The 15,880-nt window shown below is 38.9% G+C and overlaps 1 protein-coding gene across 4 annotated transcripts in view; it reads right to left on the bottom strand.

Moving 5' to 3' along the window:
* TNRC6B (trinucleotide repeat containing adaptor 6B) overlaps nt 1-15,880 on the bottom strand; it is a 252,336-nt gene that overhangs the window by 139,313 nt on the left and 97,143 nt on the right. The window lies entirely within an intron of this gene.

Here is a 15,880-nt window from a genome sequence, read left to right as displayed (position 1 = left end):
AAGTAACTAAAATGACAGAAAGCGGGCGAAAGTGCCCTGTGACCATCAGACTCCATCTATCTCTGTGAACCAGAAAGGGTCGGATTCCAGAGTGTGACTTCCCTAAATGAACTGGGCTGGCAGAGCGTAATCTGACATGCCAGCCAGCAGAGAACGGATGGATTCTGTAAGCCCTGTATTCCTTGAAAACAAACCTATGAACCCTTTTAAATCCCACATGCTTGTCATCCTGGCTTCTGGGTCTTTGTACAGTCTCCCTCCTTCACTTTTTCCACTCTGACAGAAGAGTAGGAAAGGAGCTGTTTCAGGGCAGGCAGAGGCCAATGCTCAGACCATCTGGCAGCCTGAATATTTATGGCGTAAACGCTTCCACTGTCTTTGCACAGACCAGAGTGGAGTAGGAGCCAGGACCTGGACTGACAATTGAGATGTAGGCAAAAGCAGGAAACTCCTAGGATGGAAATTTTGAACATTTAGTCTATTTTTATCCTTCCAATACCTTCCAGATGAGTTACGGAAAGCTTACTTATGTGGAGCATACTCAACACGCTAGAATGCATGGAGACTGTATGGCTGCCTTGTTTTAACTTGTGATGGACAGAATTTCTTTAGAAGACTGAATATTGCTAAGTCTCCACTCCTCAATGCAGATATTATTGTATAAAAATGTATATATCTTCCTTTCTGTTAAGTAACAAGCTGCACAAGAAGTCCAGAAACAGAGATAAATTTTAAAGCAAAATATTAGTTCTATTTTCATATAATATGATTGCTAATTTTCTTCAACCTCCAGGGAATTTTTCTGTTGGTGAGTTATCTCTAAACTTGAAGCAATTAATCCAATTGTTCATCTAAAACAAAGAAGTGTAATAAAGGCATATTTTTCCTGTATTCCCAGACATTTTGGACTTCCTGATATGTTTATATTTATTGGACTTTTTTATATTAGCAATTAGTGTTTTTAAATTATATTACAAAGTGAGGATATAATATAACAAAAAATGAGCTTACTTTTAAAACAAGCCAGAATTTACATACTCAAATGAGTGTTATCTTTCAGTGCTGCCATCCTTGGTGATTATATAACAACTACTAAAATATTTCTATGAGGAAACAAGATTGAAAATGACAAACAGAACATTTAACCCAAAAATCTAGAAAATGATAACAAACTCAAAAAAGAAAATAAAGACCAAATTATAAAGTAAAAGTCAAAAGGAGAGTAGACTGACTCTTTATTGACTCAAAAAATTTTTGTTTGTTTTTAAATGAATCTATCTACGAAACAAAAAGACTCACGGAAAACAGACTTGTGGTTGCCAAGGGGGAAAAGGATATGGGGGAGATGGACTGGGAATTCAGGGTTACTAGATGCAAATTATTACATACAGAATGGATAAAAAACAAGTCCAACTATATAACACAGGGAGCTCTATTCAATATCCTAAGATAATCCATAAGGAAAAAGCACGTAAAAAAAAATATATGTATAACTGAATCACTTTGCTGTACAGCAGAAATTAACCTACTGTAGATCAACTATACTAAGTTAAAAACTTTGTCTTAAAAAAATAAATAACTGGGCATATGCCTAGAGAAAACCAAGAGACATACACCCCAATGTTCACTTCAGCACTATTTACAATAGTCAAGACATGGAAGCAACCTAATGTCCATCAACAGATGAATGGGATAAAGAACATGTGGCATATATATATGTAAGAATATTACTCAGCCACAAAAGTGAAATAATGCCATTTGCAGCAACATGGATGGACCTAGAGATTATCATACTAACTGAAGTAAGTCACATAAAGAAAGTCAACTATAATGCGATATTGTTTATATTTGGGATCTTAAAAAATGAAATAAATGAACTTATTAATGAAACAGAAAGACACAGACACAGAAAACAAATTTATGATTACCAAAGGTGAAAGGGGAGTGGGGTGGGGGGAATGGGTAAATTAGGAAGTTGGGATTAGCAGATACACACATATATAAAATACTACTATATATAAAATAGATAACCAACAAGGACCTCCTGTATAGCACAGGGAACTCTACTCAATATTTTGTAATAACCTATATGGGAAAAGACTCTGAAAAGGAATATCTATATCTATATACATACATACAAACACATGTATATATAGCTGGATATATATATAATGTGTGTGCTCAGTCACCGCCAGGCTGTTCTGTTCATGGGATTATTCCTGCAAGAATACTGAAGGGGGCTGCCATTTCTTCCCCCAGGGGATCTTCTTGACCCAGGGATTGAGCCCATGTCTCTTGCATTGCCAGGGTGGATTCTTTACCACTGAGCCACTTGGGAAGCATATACACACACACACACACACACACATATATAACTGAATATATAAAATATATGTAAAGCTGAATCATTATGCTGCACACCTGAAACTAACACAATACTATAAATTAGCTATACTTCAATAAAAAACAATAAAATTTTAAATTAAGTTTTAAAGATTAATAAAAGATAAAAACTAACAAAAGTGGATAATCCTTTGGAAGGTCTCATTAACTAAAAATAAGAGAAAAGTTATAACTAACATTAGGGCTAAGAACAGGGACATTATAACTACAGATCTGGAGAGAATTTTTTTTTAATTATGAGAGAATTACATATAACTTAATGTCAACAAACCTGAAGAGAAATAAAATGGATGATAGTCAAAGAAAATAGGAATTACCAAGGTCAACTCAAGGGGCTTCCCTGATAGCTCAGCTGGTAAGGAATCCATCTGCAATATAGGAGACCCTGATTTGACTCCTGGGTTGGGAAGATCCCCTGGAGAAGGGATAGGCTACCCACTCCAGTATTCTTGGGCTTTCCAGCTGGCTCAGATGGTAAAGAATTCACCTGCAATGCAGGAGACCTGGACTCGATCCCTGGGTTGGGAAGGTCCCCAGGTCACAGGACTGGAAAAGGTCAGCTTTCATTCCAATCACAAAGAAAGGCAATGCCAAAGGATGTTCAAACTACTACACAATTGTACTCATCTCACACACTAGCTAAGTAATGCTCAAAATTCTCCAAGTGAGGCTTCAACAGTATGTGAACCAAGAACTTCCAGATGCTCAAGTTAGATTTAGAAAAGGCAGAGGAACCAGAGATCGAATTGCCAATATCCACTGGCTCACAAAAAAGCAAGAGAATGTCATAAAAAGTTCTACTTTTGCTTCATTGACTATGCTAAAGCCTTTGACTGTGTGGATCACAACAAACTGTGGAAAACGCTTGAAGAGATGGTAATACCAGACTACCTTACCTGCCTCCTGAGAAATCTATATGCAGGTCAAGGAGAAACATTTAGAACTGGAACAATGGACTGGTTCCAAATTGGGAAAGGAGTATGTCAAGGCTGTATATTGTCACTTTGTTTATTTAACTTATATGCAGAGTACATCATGTGAAATGCTGGACTGGATGAAGCACAAGCTGGAATCAAGACTGTAGGGAGAAATACCAATAACCTCAGATATGTGCAGATGACACCACCCTTATGGCAGAAAGTGAAGAGGAACTAAAGAGCCTCTAGATGAAAGTGAAAGATGAGAGTAAAAAAGCTGGCTTAAAACTCAACATTCAGAAAACTAAGATCATGGCATTCAGTCCCATCACTCCATGGCAAATAGATGGGGAAACAATGGAAACAGTGACAGAGTTTATTTTCTTCGGCTCCAAAATCACTGCAGATGGTGACTGCAGCCATGAAATTAAGAGATGCTTGTTCCTTGGAAGAAAAGCTATGACAAACCTAGACAGCATATTGAAAAGCAGAGACATCACTTTGCTGACAAAGGTCCTTATGGTCAAAGCTATGTTTTTCCAGTAGTCATGTATGGATATTGTATGTCATGTATGGAGAGTTGAATCACAAAGAAAACTGAGCACCGAAGAATTACTGCTTTTGAACTGTAGTGTTGGAGAAAACTCTTGAGAGTCCCCTGGACTACAAGGAGATCAAACCAGTCCATCCTAAAGGAAATCAACCCTGAATATTCATTGGAAAGACTGATGCTGAAGCTGAAGCTCCAATACTTTGGCAACCTGATACAAAGAACTGACTCACTGGAAAAGACACTGATGCTGGGAAAGATTGAAGGCAGGAGGAGAAGGGGATGACAGAGAATGAGATGGCTGGATGGCATCAATGACTCGATGGACATGAATTTGAGTAAGTTCTGGGAGTTGGTGATGGACAGGGAAGCCTGGTGTGCTGCAGTTCATGGGGTTGCAAAGAGTTGGACACGACTGAGTGACTGAACCGAACTGAAGGTCAACTCAAGAAAAGTTATGAAAATAACAAAAACCCACAGCAGAAATGTGTAAGATATTCAAAGAACTAGCCACTGAAATATCAGGCACAAGTGGTTTTCTTCTACTAAACAGATAATCTCTACATTATCCATACTGTTCTCAAACTTACAGAATAGAAAGAAATCTTTCTTAATTCATTCTATGAGGCTAGCATATACCTAATACCCATCTGAACTAAGACATGATAGAAAAAAATAAAACTATAGATCTTCACTTGTAAAGATGGACACAAAAATCCCAAGTAAAATATCAGCAAATAGAACTTAGTGGATTAGAGCATAATTTATTATGACCATGAAAACTTTACACCAACAATGTAAGAATTGTTAAACTACAAAATTTATTAACATAGCTCTTTATTTGTTCAACAAGTATATTCTAACTACCTTATATGTGTCTGACTCTGTGCTAAGTGCTGAGGATACAGCAGTACCAAATAAGGTGGGTGCATTCCCCCATGGAGCAATATCCTCAAGGGAGAAAGAAACTCACTCAGAAGGAATTAAAGAGTTGGTGAAAGTGAAAGTCGGTCAGTGGTGTCCAACTCTTTGCAATCCCATGAACTGTAGCTCACTGGGTTCCTCTGTCCATGGAATTCTCCAGGAAAGAATACTGGAGTGGGTTGCCATTACCTTCTCCAGGGGATCTTCCCAACCCAGAGATTGAACTCAGGTCTCCCACATTGCGGGTGGATTCTTTACCATTTGAGCTACCTGGAGACTATGGTAAAACTAAGGGAGACTCACTTTAGATCAGGTAGCTCAGGAGAGCTTTTCTCAGAAGGGGCATTTAAGCTGAGTTGAAAAGCAACTGCTTGGGCTTCCACAGTGACTCAGTGGTAAAGAATCTGCCTGCCAATGCAGAAGACAAGTATTTGATCCCTGATCCGGGAAGATCCTACATGCCGCGGGGCAACTAAGCTTGTGCACCACAACTATTGAGCTTGTGCTCCAGAGCCTGCGAGCCACGACTACTGAGTCCACAAGCCACAGCTTTCGAGCCTGTGCTCCAAAACGAGAAGCCACCACAATGAGAAGCTCAAGCACCGCAACTAGAGAAAAGCCTGTGCAACAGCAAAGACCCAACAGAGCTAAAAGGAAATTTTAAAAAATAATAAATTTAAGAAAAAGAAAAGCAACCACTTGAGTGTTCAAAGAACAAGAAGGATGATCAGGAGGCTAGGCCAGGTGCCCAGGGGAGAGAGGTGGGAGATGAAGACAGGAGAAGGTAGATCAAACTGGGTCCTGCAGGTCACAGAAAAGAAAGGATCTTATTGTAAGAAGAATGGAAAGTCACAGAAGAATATTAAAGGAGAGTGAATGGTGCCATTTTATCCATTATTCACTTAATACCTAGGATCTACAAGTTGAAAATTTCAAGGGTCTAGGCAAATGTTTGGGATCTGAAAAAATATATTTACAAGTCCAAAATACAGAAAGAAAATTATAATCATAAAAATTAATAAATGCTTAAGTGTCCTCAGACTACAACACCAAGCAACTCCATTTATTAAGGTAAGCATTTCTTAAGTTTTCACTACATTTGAAAACAATTCTCACTTTGCAAAAAATGCTATGTTAATCATTAAAAAGTCTTAGGGTAATTACAAATTAAGTCAGTTATTTGCAGCCAGAGAATGTCAGAAGCAAAACAATTAAAATTCTTTTAATCTATGATAGAAAAATAAATGAATACAACCACATAAATAAATAAAACCACATATTTAATACGGGATGTGAATACCTTTTAAATTATTTCCTATAAAGTGGGACAAAAGTCTCTAAAACTTCCCAAAGTAAGCATTCCAAGGACCCATGCCGGTCTTACAACCACTCTAGACAGGATCAGAGTTACATGTTCAAAAGCTGATCCTGGCTTCCCTATGGAAAATACGCTACCAAGGACCATGAGGAGAAGTGGAGACAAGTTGGAAGGCGACTATGGCCTTCTAGGTGAGGGAAGATAGCCTGGATCAGATGGAGGCAGTAGAGGTACAGAGAACACGCAACATATTAGAAAGTAGAAAAGTAAACTGGCTGCTGCTGTTAATAAGAATGCAATCTGTGACCACAAAGTACAGTAAGGCCAATCAACCCTTTTAAAAATAAGACTCCAGGTTCTCCCCTCGCAGTCCAGGGTTAGGACCCAGAGCTTTCACTGCTGTGGCCCCAGATTCAATCCCTGGTTGGGAAACTAAGATCCTGTAAGCCAGATGGCAGAGACAAAAAAAAAAAAGACTTCAAACTCTGAAGTCACTCTTCATTCATACAGTAAAGAACCATTTTTTAGGATCTACTATGTATTAGGTGGGCTTCCCTGGTGGCTCAGAGATTAAAGCGTCTGCCTCCAATGCGGGAGACCCGGGTTCGATCCCTGGGTCGGGAAGATCCCCTGGAGAAGGAAATGGTAACCCACTCCAGTATTCTTGCCTGGAGAATCCCACGGACGGAGAAGCCTGGTAGGCTACAGTCCATGGGGTCGCAAAGAATCGGACACGACTGAGTGACTGAACGGAACAGATGTATTAGGTACTATACTAGAACCAAGCCCAGGAGGGTACAAAGAGGATTTTAACACCCTGAAGGACAGAAATGTCAAACTTCAAAATTAAAATATTGCATAGTGAGTGCCATAATTAAAATAGAAATAAAGATATAAGATAGTTACATTCTAGGAATACAAAGAACCGCTGTTAAGTCACAAAAGGTTTCATAGAGGAAGTAAGATTTTAAACTGAGTCTCAAAGAATGCGCTGGAATTTGTCATGTAGAAAACATAGTTTCAAAGAAACTTAATACTGTTTTCCATAGAAGTTATGCCATCTTATAATCCCACCAATAGTGCACAAAGCTTCCAATTTATCCACATCCTTGCCAACATGTTATTTGTTTTTGATTTTTTTTTGATAGTTGTCATCCTGATGGGTGTGAAATGACACTTCATTGTGGTTTTGATTTATATTTCCTTGCTGATTAGTGATGCTGAGTGTCTTTACATATGCTTATGGGCCATTTATGTGATCATCTTTGGAGAAATGTCTATTCAAGCCCTTTGGATATTTTTAAATCATGATATTTGATTTTTGTTGAGTTGTAGTTCTTTATGTATTCTGGATATTAATCTCTTATTAGATACACGATTTGCAAATATTTTCTCCCATTCTGTAGGACACCTTTTCACTCTATGATTGTTCTTTGATACACAAAATTTTCAAAATGTTTAAAGTTTGATGTGGTTCCATTTGTCTATTTTTGCTTTTTTGCCTATGTTTTTGGTGTCCTATCCAAAAAACCATGCAAGGCCAATGTCTTGAAGCAAGGTGTTTTCTTTCAGGAGTTTCAAAGTCTTAGGTCTTAAGCTTACGTCTTTAATCCACTTTGACAATTTTTTGTATATGGTGTAAGATAAGGTTCTAACTCGATCCTTTTGCAAATAGATAACCAAAATCTCTAACACCATATGTTGAAAAGACTGTCTGTTTCCCCCATTGAATGGTCTTGGCACTCATGTCAAAGATTATTCAACCTTATATACAAGGGTTTATTTCTGGGCTTTCTATTCTATTCCATTGGTCTATTTGTCTGTCTTAATGCCAGTACCACATTCTTTTTGATTACTGTAGCTTTGTAATGTATTTTGAAATCAGGAATGTGAATTCTCCAACTCTGTTACAAATGACCAATTATTTTTATAAAATGTGCAAAGACAATATGTTTCTCCTCACAAACTTAACATAGATCATTAACCACAGCTTCTTTTCATTTTACCTCTTCACCACGACCCCCCCCGTCAGTCGAACTAGTAGCTGTAGGCACTTGGGGGATTCCTAAATGGAAAACTAAACTGATGATACACTGATTTTAGGTTTAATGGTAAATATTTATGTGATCCTCAGTCACTTCCATGTGTGGCTGAGTTATAATTAACTGTCCTGTGTACAAAGATGTTGCTGGGCCACTGAGCATGCTGACAGAAATGTGCAGAGTAGATCATACCATGATATAAATGTGTCAATTCAAAGTGTATTTCAGGGTAGTCAGTACACAAGAAAAAATATAGCCTTGTAATCCTAGAGCCCATATATGAAGAATACTTGCTAGGGTTCTCCCAAAGTTGATGACAATCTTACAAGTTTATATCATGTCACCAATAGCAGTTGTCAACCTTACTTTGCCGACCAAGGTCCCCATAGTCAAAGCTATGGTTTTTCCAGTAGTCATGTATGGATGTGAGAGTTGGACCATAAAGAAGGCTAAGCATCCAAGAACTGATGCTTTTGAACTGTGGTGTTGGAGATGACTCTTGAGAGTCCCTTGGACTGCAAGGAGAACAAACTAGTCAATACTTGAGGAAATTAATCATGAATATTCAGTCAAAGGACTGATGCTGAAACGGCAATACTTTGGCCCCCTGATGCAAAGAGCTAACTCATTATAAAAGACCCTGATGCTGGGAAAGACTGAAGGCAAGAGGAGAAGGGGGTGACAGAGGATAAGATGATTAGATGGCATCACCAACTCAATGAACATGAGTTTGAGCAAACTCCGGGAGACGGTGAAGGGCAGCAAAGACTGGAGTGTTGCAGTCCATGGGGTCACAAAGAGTCGGACATGACTGGACAACAACAATAGCAGCAGCTGTGAAGTTGAAAGAACTTTTAAAATCTATCAATAACAAAAAGCATACTTTGGTCAACCATGTTATAGAAGACATCAAATTATCTTTTTATCTCTTTTTAGAAAATGTCACAGAATTACTGTAATATAAAGAGGTAATCAAAGCAGAAGCAGCCAAAAAATGTTGGAAAAAAATTTCCCAGCAACATGTTAGGGAAATATTAATACAAATGAATATAAAATTATGTTATTTTCTGAATTTTGTATTTGTCAATTCTTGAGTTGCCATTTTTGTGATTTCTTTCCTCATTGTAAATAAATATTCACTTTTGTACCAGGACTTCCCAGGTGGCATTAGTGGTAAAGAATCCGCCTGCCAATGCAGGAGACGTAAGAGATGCAGGTTTGATCCCTGGGTCACAGGTTCAATTGCGGGGTCAGGAAGATCCCTGGAGGAGGGCACGGCAACTCACTTCTGTATTCTTGCCCAGAGAGAATCCCATGGACAGAGGAGCCTGGCGGGCTACAGTCCACAGACTCACAAAGAGTCGGACACAAATGAAGCGACTTAACACACATGCACCTCTAATTATGTAAATGAAATTAATTTTTTTCTTTTTTAAAAATTTTATAGGGAGTATAGTTAATTTACAATGTTGTGTTAGTTTCAGGTGAACGGCAGTGATTCAGTTATACATATACATATATTCATTCCTTTTTAGATTCTTTTCTCATACACATTACCACAGAATATTGAGTAGAGTTCCCTCTGTCGAACAGTAGGTCCCTGTTGGTAATCTAATTTTTTTTTTCTTAAAAGAGCATTCCCACAAAACCTATTTGTTCCTGGTCAGAAAGAAGGGTCTCTGCTTGAACAAAGGCATGTAAGGGGGAAGGAAACCAGATATACATGGAAGACCTTATGGAGAGATACTGGGCAGGAGCAGAAAGATCTTTTAAATGGTAGAAGAAATATGTATAAGTAGGCTAAAGGCATTCTATGGAGGCCCTCAGAAGCAAAGAAAGACTTCAGGCTTGGATAGAAAATTTGTTCTTTTTTTTTTCTTTCCAAAATAAGCAACAATCAACTGGTTTACAGATAGGGACACTTAAAAGAGAACTGTGATACAATTGGGCCTGTTGGGATATACTTAAGAAAGTACTGAATATAAAGTCAAACATGGCAGGTTATCCCTTTACTTTTCTTCTGCTGATAATGAATAAAGTATTCTTTAGTTAGGATTTTTAGTCATCCCACCTCAGATTTTCAAAGTGAGTGTATAGAACAGGGATTCTTAATAGTCTGTGGAAACTTACTGATGTCCTCATTTATCTGATATACATTTATTGATGCTTTCTGGTTTCAACAGCAGTGACCATGTTGGCAAAAGTTCTGTTCTCGTAGAGCTGAAGACAGAGCATAAACCCTTAGCCTGACCTTTCACCTTCCACTACCTGCCTTCACGTTGTGCCTCCTCTTTACTATAATCTTTCCCCCAACATCCCCAACCTCCACCCACTGCTGCCCCAGTACTTCTGCCCAAACCTCAGTTCACAGACTCCAGCGGAAAGGGGAAAAAATGTGTGTCCATATCCTCTAGCGAACATAAAACTTGGGGGAAATAAACATTACCCTCTCCTCATGATACCACTAAAAATTCCTGCAACTGAACATGCACTTCTTTATCTATACTTACATAATCCTATGTTCAAAACATTTTACAACTACACGATAAAAGTAACATCTAGAAAAAGGCAGCCTTAAAACACCAATTTCAAGGAATTGGGCAAATACATCTCACCTTTCAAGCAATGCTTTGCCATAAAGGCATATTATCTGTCCATAAGTAAAATATAAGCTAAATAAATAAGACTTTTAGTAAATGAACTGTAGTTTTCTGAGAGCCACATGTGCTACCCTATTCATTGTGTTTAAAGTCAGCACCTTTGCCTATAAAGACCAGCAATCCACACAGTCTACAGTCATTTGCAATTAGGAAACACAGGGAAAACCTCATAAAATAAAGCTTAGAACTTAAAAGACATTTTCAAATAATTGAAGTGACTTCAATGCAAATTAGAAAATTTAATAGCAAGTGAAAGTTTCCCAAAGACCTAGTACAAAATGTTTATGGTTATACTAAAACTTCCAGCAGCAAAAATTCCACAAGCATAAATAACTGTCTATTGAACCTCTTTGTGGCATTTTCAAAATACCAATAAACTTGAAAATAACACTCCCTTTCTTTCTCCCAAAAACAGTATGAAAAGATCATATAGAAACCCAACTATTTCTCTGATGCCCAATTTATTGCTGTGTAATAATGACTGAAATTACAGAGGGTTTCAATTTGTTCTTAGTAAATTTATTTCACCATGTACATATTTTAATGGTCCAAAGGCAGGGGGAAAGCTAATGAAAACTGATGGTAGAAAACAGAAAATAAAATACTAAACAACCCAAAAACCCTTTCCTATGGCCAAATACCAAGGTCTGTGTTTTGAAGATAATTATCTACAAACTGAGTAATGTGGAAATACTTTCATTTCCTCTATATTTAGGAAATGTTACAAAGCTTCCCAAAGCCTTTATTAATTATTTTTGGCTATGCTGGGTCTTTGCGTGGTATGGGGGCTTTCTCAGTTCCCCAAACAGGGATCAAACCCGCACTGCCTGCATTGGAAGGTGAATTCTTAACCACTGGACCAACAGAGAAGTACTTCTAAAGCCTTTAAATAAGCACCAAACAAATGGTTCTCTAAGAGTTTAGTGTTAAATTTGGTAGTCAGATATAAAACAAGGCCTATCAACTGTAGAGATCTGCAAAGACTAGACTTTTAAAAGCTGCACTGCAGTGTAAGATGAATGTGAAGAGAGAACTGTAGAATAAGGAGTTAAGAGGACAAGCAGAAATAAAGGTAAGGACTATCAGAATTTATAAAAGGTCTGTATAATTAATAATTCATTTTATAACCAGACATTTAAGTTGTGAAGAATATAATTAGTTAGAAGAGAATCTAATCAAGACACTGGAGTTAAGACATTTAAAAAACAGAACCTCAAGCAGAAAGGATACTATACCACACTGGGGCATAAAGGGTAGCGTTGACTCCCCAAATAATATTCCTCTCTCTGAATCAACATAAAACTGTCTTCAACATTTAATTTCCTTACAGGTCTTCCCTGCAAGAACAGATTCTCTCTTAGAAAGAGACAAAAAAGAGAGTATCCTAAGAAGAGTTGAAATACACAAACTGATATAATTAATCCTATCACCAACACACAAAATGGGGATAAAAAAAAGTGAAAGTGTTAGTTGCTCAGTCGTGTCCAGCTCTTTGTGACCCCGTGGACTATAGCCCACCAGGCTCCTCTGTCCATGGATTCTCCAGGCAAGAATATTGGAGTGGGTTGCCACTTCCTTAGAGGGGATCTTCCCAACCCGGGTCTCCTTCATTGTCCCTTCACAGATCACTGCCTTGTTGTGGTGAAGGGGCTTGTATAATTCAATGAAGCTATGAGCCATGCTGTACAGGGCCACCCAGGACAGATGGGTTATCAGAGAGTTCTGACAAAATGTGATCCACTGGAGGAGGGGATGGTAAATCACCCCAGTGTACTTGCCATGAGAACCTCATGAACTGTACAAAAGGACAAAAAGATATGACACTGAAAGATGAGTCCCCCAGGTCTGAAGGTGTCCAATATGCTACTGGGGAAGAGTGGAGGAGAACTATTAATAATAGCTCCAGAAAGAATAAAGCGTCTAGGCCAAAGTGTAAATGACGCTCTGTTGTGGCTGTGTCTGGTGATGACAGTAAAATCCAATGCTGCAAAGAGCAGTACTACATAGGAACTTGGAATGAATCAAGGTAAATGGGACATGGTCAAGCAGGCGATGATAAGAATAAACACTGACATCTTAGGAATCAGTGAACCGGAAATGGACTGATTAAATGGACCAGAATGGGTGAATTTAATTCAGATGATCATTGTATTGACTACTGTGGGCAAGAATCCCACAGAAAAAAATGGAGTAGCCCTCACAATAAACAAAAAGAGTCCAAAATGCAAACAACAGAATGATCTCAGTTCATTTCCAAGGCAAGCCATTCAACATCACAGTAATTCAAGTCTATGCCCCTACCACCTATGCTGAAGAAGCTGAAGTTGATCAGTTCTATGAAGACCTAAAAGACCTCCTAGAACTAACATCAAAAAAAGATGTTCTACTCATCACTGGGGATTTTAATGCAAAAGTAGGAAGTCAAGAGATACCTGGAGTAGCAGGCAAGTTTGGCTTTGAATAACAAAATGAAGCTGGGCAAAGTCTAACTGAATTCTGCCAAAAGAATGCCCTGATCATAGCAATACCCTTTAACAACAACATGAGACGACTTTAAACATGGCCACCAAATGGCCAATACCAAAAATAAAAATGTCCCACTGGGTGACTTTTACTTTCATTTTTGTAGTCAAAGACACAGAAGCTGTAAAGTCAGCAAAAACAAGACTTGGAGCTGACTGTGGCTCAGATCTTCAGCTTCTCATAGCAAAATTCACGCTTAAAACTAAAGAAATCAGGGAAAACCAGTAGGCCAGCCAGGTATGACTTAAACCCCCTATGAACATGCAGTGGAGGTAATGAACAGATTCAAGGGGTTAGATCTAGAAAACAGCGTGCCTGAAGAACTATGCCAGAAGTCTGTAATACTGTACAGGAGGCAAACAAAACCATCCTAAAGAAAAAGAAAAGCAAGAAGGTAAAGTGGTTATCTGAGGAGGCTTTACAAATAGCTAAAGAAAGAAGAGAAAGCAAAAAGCAAGAGAGAAAGGAAAAGTTATATCCAACTAAATGCAGAGTTCCAGAGAACAGCAGAGAGAGAGGTAAGGAGGCCTTCTTCAATGAACAGTGCCTCAAACTAGAAGAAAACAACAGAAGGGGAAAGACTAGAGATCTCTTCAGGAAAACTGGAGATATCAAGGGAACATTTCGCCCAAAGGTGGGCACAACATAGGACAGAAACGGTAGAGACCTAGTAGACACTGAAGAGATCAGTAAGAGATGGAAAGAATACACAGAAGAACTATGCAAAAAAGATTTTCATGAACCAGATTACTATGATGGTGTGGTCAGTCACCAGAACCAGACATTCTGGAGAGCAAAGTCAAATGGGCCTTAGGAAGCACTGCTGTTAATAAAGCTAGTGGATGTGATGGAATTCCAGGAGAGCTATTCAAAACCTTAAAGGATGATGCCATCAAAGTGTTGCACTCAATATGTCCGCAAATATGGAAGACTCAGCAGTGGCCACAGAACTGGAAAAGGTCAATCCTCATCTTAATTCCCAAGAAGGGTAGTACTAAAGAATGTGCTAACTATTGGACAATTGCACTCATCTCCCATGCTAGCAAGGTCATACATAAAATTTTGCATGCTAGGCTTCAGCTTCATGCAAACCAAGAACTTCTAGATGTCCAAGCTGGGTTTAAAAAAGGAAGAGGAACCAGAGATCAAATTGCCAATATTTGCTGGATCATAGAGAAAGCTAGGGAATTTCAGAAAACATCTATCTCCGTTTCACTGACTACATTAAAGTCTTTGACTGTGTGGATCAAAATAAACTGTGGAAAGTTCTTAGAGATGGGAAAAGCAGACCATCTTACCTGACTCCTGAGAAACATGTACACGGATCAAGAAGCAACAGTTAAAACACTGTATAGAACAACTTATTGGTTCAAGATTGAGAAAGGAGTACAACAGGGCTGTCTGCTGTCACCCTGTTCATTTAACCTGTACGCTGAGCACATCATGAGAAATGCCAGGCAGGATAAGTTTCAAGCTGGAATCAAGATAGGTGGGAGAAACATCAATAACCTCAGATATACGGATGATACCACTCTAATGGCTGAAAGTGAACATGAACTAAAGAGCCTCTTGAGGGTGAAGGAGGAGAGTGAAAGAACCAGCTTAAAACTAAGTATTAAAAATCTAAGACCATGGCATCTGGCCCCATTGCTACTGCTGCTGCTGCTAAGTCACTTCAGTCGTGTCCGACTCTATGTGACCCCATAGACGGCAGCCACCAGGCTCCGCCGTCCCTGGGATTCTCCAGGCAAGAACACTGGAGTGGGCTGCCATTTCCTTCTCCCTGGCCCCATTACTTCATGGCAAATAGAAGGGGAAAAGGTGGAAGTAGTGACAGATTTCCTCTTCTTGGGCTCTAAAATCACTGCAAATGGTGACTGCAGCCATGAAATCAGAAGACGATTGCCTCTTGTCAGGAAAGCTATAATGAACCTAGGCAGTGTGTTGAAAACAGAGAAATAACTCTGCCGACAAAGGTCCTTATAGTCAAAGCTATGGTCTTCCCAGTGGTCACATATAATTGTGAGAGCCAGACCACAGAGAAGGCAGAGCACCAAAGAATTGATGCCTTCTAACTATGGTGCTGGAGATGACTCCTGAAAGTCCCTTGGACAGCAGGAAGATCAAACTAGTCAATCTTAAGGGAAATCAACCCTGAATACTCCTTGGAAGGACTGATGCTGATGCTGAAGCTCCAGTATTTTGGTCACCTGATGCGAACAGCTGACTCACTGGAAATGGACCTGATGCTGGGAAAGATTGAGGGTAGAAGAAGAAGAGGGCGTCAGAGGATGAGAAGGCTGGATGGCATCACAGATGCAATGGACATGAACTTGAGCAAACTTCAGGAAATGGTGAGGGACAGGGAGGCCTGGTGTGCTGCAGTCCATGGGGTAGCAAAGAATTGGACATGACTGAGCAACTTGAACACCTTTTCACTTTCACTCAAAACACTGTAATGTGAAAACAAGGACTTTGGAGTCAAGGGCAACCTGAGTTTTCATTTCTTTCATAGCAAGGCAGTTTGGTTTAATTTATTTAAC

Source organism: Moschus berezovskii, chromosome 6, assembly GCF_049115385.1.
Source record: "Moschus berezovskii isolate FMDL1 chromosome 6, NW_MosBer_1.0, whole genome shotgun sequence".
Taxonomy (NCBI): domain Eukaryota; kingdom Metazoa; phylum Chordata; class Mammalia; order Artiodactyla; family Moschidae; genus Moschus; species Moschus berezovskii.
The sequence above is the reverse complement of the archived record's forward strand: the minus strand, read 5'-3'. Positions and strand labels throughout refer to the sequence as shown.